This window comes from Bison bison, unplaced genomic scaffold (genome assembly GCF_000754665.1).
Source record: "Bison bison bison isolate TAMUID 2011002044 unplaced genomic scaffold, Bison_UMD1.0 scf7180017864289, whole genome shotgun sequence".
NCBI classification, from domain to species: domain Eukaryota; kingdom Metazoa; phylum Chordata; class Mammalia; order Artiodactyla; family Bovidae; genus Bison; species Bison bison.
This window is the reverse complement of record NW_011494861.1, coordinates 19,060,945-19,068,608: the sequence shown is the minus strand read 5'-3', so window position 1 is coordinate 19,068,608 and position 7,664 is coordinate 19,060,945.

Below are 7,664 nucleotides of genomic sequence, written 5' to 3'. Positions count from 1 at the left end.
TATTGTAAAGCCATTAGCCTCCAATTACAAATAGAAAAAAGTTTTAAAAAGAATATTACAAACCCTGCATATGTCCCTAATGTCCCCACATATATCAACTTGCTCAAGGACAGATTAACCTTTTCAAATAAAGGATGGGAAGGATCTTTGTGACCTTTAACCCAGACAGTCATGTGCATAACAGCTGTCTTTTGTTTGTGCTGTTAGTTCTGATTAGATCTTGGGGGTACTGATGAATGCAAGGTCAATAATGTGACTCCCCAGGGAGTCAATTACCCCTGAAGAGAGAAGCACCAGCAGACTAAATTTCTGTATGTGGCTGGTCATCTGCAGCCATTGTTGCAAAGTGTACAAGGGGAAATCTACTAGGTAACTTACTCATCTATTTTTGTTTTTTTATGTATTCATTCATTCGTTTGTTTCTTCGTTCTTATTCAGCTCACGCTTTCGTAACAAAAATACCCTAGATTATTGGGAGGCTTAAACAACAGATATGAATTTTCTTGCAGTTTTGGAGGCTGGGAAAATCCAACAGGGTGCAAGTCAGTTGAGTTCCTGATTAGAATTGTCTTCCTGGCTTGCAGACAGCTAACATCTTGCTGTGTGCTCAGATAGCCTTTTCTTAGTGCTTGTGGAGAAAGAGAGTGAGAAAGCTCTCTGATGTCTCTTCTTATAAGAGCACCGAGTCCATAATAAAAGTCCCATCATCAGGACCTCATCTAACCCTGTTTATCTCCCAAAGGTTGCGTTCAAATACAATCACATCAGAGTTAGGACTTTAATATAAGAATTTTGGAGGACACAAAAACTCAATCTATAGCACTTTTTTATTTCCTTTTCTTCCTTCTATCATTTTATTTCATTGAACTTGCATTTATTGAATATCTTCTATGGATTAGCTATATTATTAGCCACTGTTGGTAGGAAAATAAACTAATATAGGCCTTGTTTCAAAGAGTTTATAGTGGGGAAAGAAAAGTCCGAAAATAAAAGATGTCAGTATGGTGTGAGAGTGCCAGAAGAGAGTTACACATGAAATGCTATGAATATATAGGGGAGAAATGTAAACCTTCATAAATGCAAACTTCATGGTGTGGGACAGAGAGAAAGAGGAGGGAGAAGAGTGAATGGTGGCATATCATGGAAGAGAGAACATTAGGAAACCCTCTGAAGGGGAAGAGGTGCTTGAGCAGAGTTTTCAAGCAAGAGGGCACCGGCTTGGTTGTGGTGTTGGGTGTGGGGCTGGGCTTGGTACTCCAGATAGAGGGATCACACAGGAAGAGTGTAGAGGTATGTGACAGCATGATGTGTGCAGGGACCAGCAAGGATGTCATGAATGGCAATGAATGGAAAAAACCCTGGGAGACTGTGGGGAGGGTCATCAAAGAAGGCTAGGAAAGGGGGCAAGGAATAGATCATGGGTGCCCTTCTGGACTGTGGTATGAAGTTTGAATTTATTTTGAAGATATGAAGAGGCGTTGATGGTTTTTAAACAGGAGAATGACATAAATAGATGTGCATTTTTAGAATGTGGATGAATTTAGGAATATGAAGGGTAGATGAGTTTCCTGGATGATGCAAGAGGTAAAGAACAGTCTGCCAGTGCAGGAGATGTAAGAGATGTAGGTTTGATCTCTGGGTTGGGAAGATCCCTGGGAGGAGGGCTTGGCAACCCACTCCAGTATTCTTGCCTGGAGAATCTCATGGACAAAGGAGCCTGGTGGGCTACAGTCCATAGTGTTGCAGAGTCGGGCATGACTGAAACAACTTAGTAGGTATGGATGAAGGGTAGATAGGCAAGGTTGAAAGCAGAGAGACAATTACAGATGGTGTATATTTGCAAATCTGCTTTCAGTGTTATTTGTCCTATTGATGGGGGGACAGTAGCCTCATTGGTTTTACCCATATAGGGTGTGACATAGAGAAGGAGAGCAAAACTACCGGGGTCTGGATAAAGAATATATGAAAGATGCTTGCCATTTGTGGGAGATAAATTCTAGAAGACTTGATGACTAAGGAAAGTTGTGAATCCTATAATAATGAAATGTTCACCCCCTTTGAACTCTCATTCATCTAGCATATCCTTTTTCCACTTTTAGTTGCCAAGATCAAGAATATCAACCATTCTGAACTGCATTTTGGGTTTGGAAAAGGGGCACATCTCCCTGTGTCAGAACGTGGCTTGTTACCATAACCTGTGATGAATATGATAAGGTCAGAACTGTGAGAATGGTGACTGGAACATTCTTCAAAGTTTTCCTCTAAACTTGAGGTGTAGAATCAAGAAAGAAATGAGGATATTATTAGATTTTCTAAGCTTTCCCAAGTACTTTTCATTTGCATTCTGAAATTAATATAACTCAGAGCTTCTTCTCTTCTTCAAGTGCACATCTACTCAATGGGATCTACCACGATATGGAAAGGTAAAATGATAATGAATGACACTTTGCTTCATCTTATTCAGAAATAAAGCATGCTGTTCAGTCATCCCATCCTCCCTGAACGGAGAAAGGACATTTAATCTGTGTAACACTTTCTTTTGCCAGGAGTCAGTAACCCTCTGTATTTTTAGGTCCTCTTGAAAGTCCATTAATAATGTAATTTTTTTTTTTTTTTGAGATCTTTCCTGCCTTATGCACTGACATGGGCATATTTCTGGTTTTCTGTTTGGACCTATGGGAGAGTTTCTTTCATTCACTCTCCTGTTGATAAAACCTGTTAGATTTTTTAAGTCTTCCTATCTTTCTACTTGTTATCCATTAAGTCTTGCTCTCATCTTTATCCTTCCTTATTGCTAACAGTTGTTTCTAGACTGTGTGTCATCATGGATAACCACTGATATACATCACAGGTTCAAGTTCTCACACTTGTGTTCTATTCCCTGGGTGGGTGACCACCTCTCAGATGTAGGATATGAGAGCTGTGTGGGATTTAATGCTGTATGTGACACAGAGAATTTGTAGGCACACAGTGATCAAAAGAGCTGTAACTGTAGTTGGAAGAGCATCATGATTGCTTGATTTTAAATCTAGGCAGATGATAGGCGGAAAACAACTTCTGGTGGGTATGTCTTCAGTTGACTTGCTCAGTCCTGGCTGATTCTTTGCAACCCCATGGACTGCAGCATGCCAGCTTCTCTGTCCATTACCAACTCCCAGAACTTGCTCAAACTCATGTCCATCAAGTCAGTGATGCCATCCAATCATCCCATCCTCTGTCATCCCCTTTTCTTCCTGCCTTCAATCTTTCCCAGAATCAGGGTCTATCTTAGTGGTTAACTTATTAAATACCTAAAATCAATTTAAAAAACTTGAATGAGTTTGTGGTATAAGGTCAGAGAAAGTGAAAGTGGGATTTGCTCAGTTTTGTCTGACTGTTTGCAACCCCATGGACTATATAGTCCGTGGAATTCTCCAGTGCAGAATACTGGAGTGGGTAGCCTATCCCTTCTCCAGCGGATCTTCCTGACCCAGGAGTCAAACTGGGGTCTCGTGTATTGCAGTCAATTCTTTACTAACTGAGCTATCAGGGAAGCCCTATATGATCAGAGAAAGGCAAATGAATGGAATGATCCTCACACTTCTAATTGTTACTCTTCCTGGGTTTTCTGATAAGAGAGGTGATATTTTTGAGGTTCAAATACTGACTCATGTATATAGGCATTAAAGAGTTTAAGAATAAAGCCCTAGTTACCACACAGAACAGATTTTAACTTCAATCTTTAGCTGAGGACATTTACTATGTGAGGCAGGAACAGCCACAATTAGGCATTGTAGTAATGAGAGATCTTCCAGGAAGTCCAGAAAATAATTATTTTTCATCTAAGATCATGCAAAACCTGGACAAAGCAACATATAATAAAATTACTCTTGTGGAGCAGGAGTAGGCATTTGATGAATTATATAGGCACAGTCACATGACCTGTTGGCCTACATTGCAAATACCTGTGCTGTGGCAATTAAAAGGTAGAAGTAGAATAGGAGAGTTGTGGAAATAGACACTTAACTTTTGCGTAATGTGATGGTAGAGCTGCCTTTGAGAGGAGAACAAGTATGATTTCAGTACTATAGGGCTTATTTGAAGACTGATTTTTTAATTTCATTTAAGTATGTGATAAATTTTCAGATGATTCACTGATATAGAAATAATAGGATGAAAACTTGTTGCACAAATGTTAATATTAAAGAAATAGTTGCTTTGTAAAATTTTTCTAACTATACCTTCACTTTCTTTTGAGGAATTAAAATTTATGTAAGACAAGGTTTCAAATTTTCAAGTGTTTGTTTTACTGAATTTTGACAAATATACACAATACCACAATCAAAATGTAGAACATTTTCATCAACCAGAAAGTTCTCTCTTGCCAGTTGTAGTCAATTTCTGCATCCAACTGGCAACCAGTGATTTGAATTGTATCATCATAGATTAATTAGTGTTGCCTGTTCTTAAATATTATATAAATGGAAAAAGAACCCAGAGAGAAAAGAATGCCCCAGGGTAGGATTCCATTTACCCTGGGGCATTCTTTTCTCTCTGGGTTCTTTTTCCACTTTCTCAGCCATATTTGCTGTTGTCCATTTTTTAAATTTTAGTTTTACCGATTGCTTTACAATAGCAAGTAATATTTTATTGTCCTTTTAATCTTGCAATTCTTTGCTGAATAATGGTTTTGAATACCTACTTATGTGCTACTTAAGTGTTGCAGCCTGTGCTCATATCTTATTCTTATGAAATGTCTGTTCAGGTCTGCAGTCTACTTGGTAATTTAGCTGATTGTCCTCTTATCAGTAAAAATTCTTTATTCTGGATACAAATTTTTGGCCAGATATGTGTATTTTAAATATTTTCTATCAGACTGTGACATGCCTTTTTATTTTCTTAATAGTTTTTATATGTAAATCTTACGAGTACTATGGATTTATTTTGTCTCATCTAAGAAATCTTAGTCCCCCAACTAGGGACTGAATCCAGTTTCTGGCAGTGAAAGCACAGAGTCCTAATCATGGGACTTCTGGGGAACTCCCTTGTTTTTCTCATATGTTGCTAAAAAAAGGTTTTCATTTCTCCTATTGAATTATCTTTCCATCTTTGTCAAAATCAATTGATTCTATATGTATGGGTGTATTTCTGAAATCTTTTTGAATTCTATTCTTAACCCAGTACAGCGGTGTTTTTTACCATGTTGTAAACTCATTGTAAATCTTTCACTTTGTTTTAGTTTTTCAACATTACTTGGTACATTCTGGTGACTTTGCATTTATATAAAAATTTGGAATTATTTCATGTTTTCTACAAAGACTGAAGTATTATTTGGAATGATACTGAATCTGATATCTTAACGATATTAGATCTTCCAAGAGTTTAATTTACATAGATTTCAGTATGGCGGTCTTGTTTACCTTCATCAAATTTACTCCCAAAGATATTTTTAATAGCTATGGAGGTGTAACTTACATATTATGAAAATTGTCCACTGTAAGTGTACAATTCAATGCTTTTGTTCAATTTATAGATGACACAAACATCATTTCAGTCCAGTATTATAACATTTTGATCACCCAGAGAAGTTTCCTCACACTTATTTACAATTAATTCCCTTTCACCCTCATAACCCTAGGCTGCTATTGATCAAAGTTATATCTCTTTAAATGTCTTTACATTTAGTATTAAAGAATCATGTAATGCCTTTTTTTTTGGCAGCTAGTTTCTATCATTATCGTAATGTTATTGAGGTTCAACTTGGTTGAAGGATATCAGCGGTTTGTTCCTTTGGATTGGTGAATAGAATTTCACTGTTTTTCACAAATATTCATAATTTGTTCATTCTTTTACTAGTTGATAAGCATTTAGATTTCCCCCCTTGTTTTTGACTATTATGAATAAAACTGTCATGAACATTTCTGTACAAGTCTTTGTGAGGACACACATTTTCATTACTTTTAGGTAGACTCCTAGCAACTGGATTGCTTCGTTCTATGGTAACTTTGTGTTTAGCTTTCTTTCCCTGCCCCAAATGAGTTATAACTGACTTATTAGCTTCAAGTGTACACCGTCATGAATCAATATTTTTATGTATTAATATATGGTCATCACATGTTAGCTAGACTTGTTTTTAGCTTTTAAAGGAATTGATAATCTATTCTGTGAAGTGGTTAAACTCATACTTTCATGAACAACCTACAGGGTTCTGGTTGCTTCAAACACTTGCCAAAATTTGCTACTGTCTTATTACTACAGCCATTCTACTAGATATGTAGCATTTCATTGTGGTCTCAGTTTGTATTTACCTAATGAATAATGATGCTGAGCATCTTTTCACGTGCTCATTAGTGATTCCTATATCTCCTTTGGTGAAATGTCTATTCAAATCTTTTGCCCATATTTAAAAATTGGATTGTTTGGCTTCTTATTATTGACTTACAAGGAGTCTCTATGCATTGTGAATACAAGGCCTTTATCAGATAAATGATTTGTAAATATTTTCTCCCAGTCTGTAGCTTGCCTTTTCACTTTCCTAATGATGTCTTTAGAAGGATAAGGGTTTTAAATTATGATGGTGTCTTATTTATCAGTTGTTCAACCTTTAGCTGTTAAATATGACGTTGGTTGTGCCCCTTCAAAGATGGACACATGCTTATTCCCAGAACCCCAAAATATGTTACTTTACTGTCAAAAGGGACTTTGCAGAAGAGATCAAGTTTATAGACCCAGAAATAGGAAGATTATCCTAGATTATGAAGGAGGGCCCTTTGTAATCACACGTATTCTTAAAAGCAGAGAATCTTCTCAGGCCATGGTCAGAGAAGGAGATGTGGTGATGGAAAAAGGGACAGAAAGGTGCTACATTGCTGACTTTGAAGAAGGAAGAGGGGGGCCATAAGTCAAGTAATGCACCCATCCTTAGAAGATGGAAAAGGCAAGAAAACGGATAGTCCCTCAGAAACTCTGCAAGAAAAAATAAGCCCTGCAGACCTTTTGTTATTTTATTATTATAAGATAATTTTGTTTTAAGTTACTGTTTGTGGTAATTAGTTATGGCAGCAGTAGAGGTAATACAGTTAAATTTAGAAAGCTTTCTTATCCCTAGATGGAGAGTTTTTATCATGAATGAATGTTGGGTTGTCTTAAATGCTGTTTCTGGACCTATCTGCATATGATAATGTGGTTTTCTGTCTTTTATCCTATTGATGTGGCATTATATAACTTGTTACTGTTCTTTTTATTATATATTAATATGCTAATATATGGTATATTATATTAATTGATTTTGCATGTTAAACCAACGTTTCTTTTTTTTTTATTTAATTAATTTTATTTTATTTTTAAACCTTACATAATTGTATTAGTCTTGCCAAATATCAAAATGAATCCACCACAGGTATACATGTGTTCCCCATCCTGGACCCTCCTCCCTCCTCCCTCCCCATACCATCCCTCTGGGTCATCCCAGTGCACCAGCCCCAAGCATCCAGCATCGTGCATTGAACCTGGACTGGCATCTCGTTTCATACATGACATTTCACATGTTTCAATGCCATTCTCCCAAATCTTCCCACCCTCTCCCTCTCCCTCTCCCACAGAGTCCATAAGACTGTTCTATACATCAGTGTCTCTTTTGCTGTCTCGTATACAGGGTTATCGATACCATCTTTCTAAATTCCATA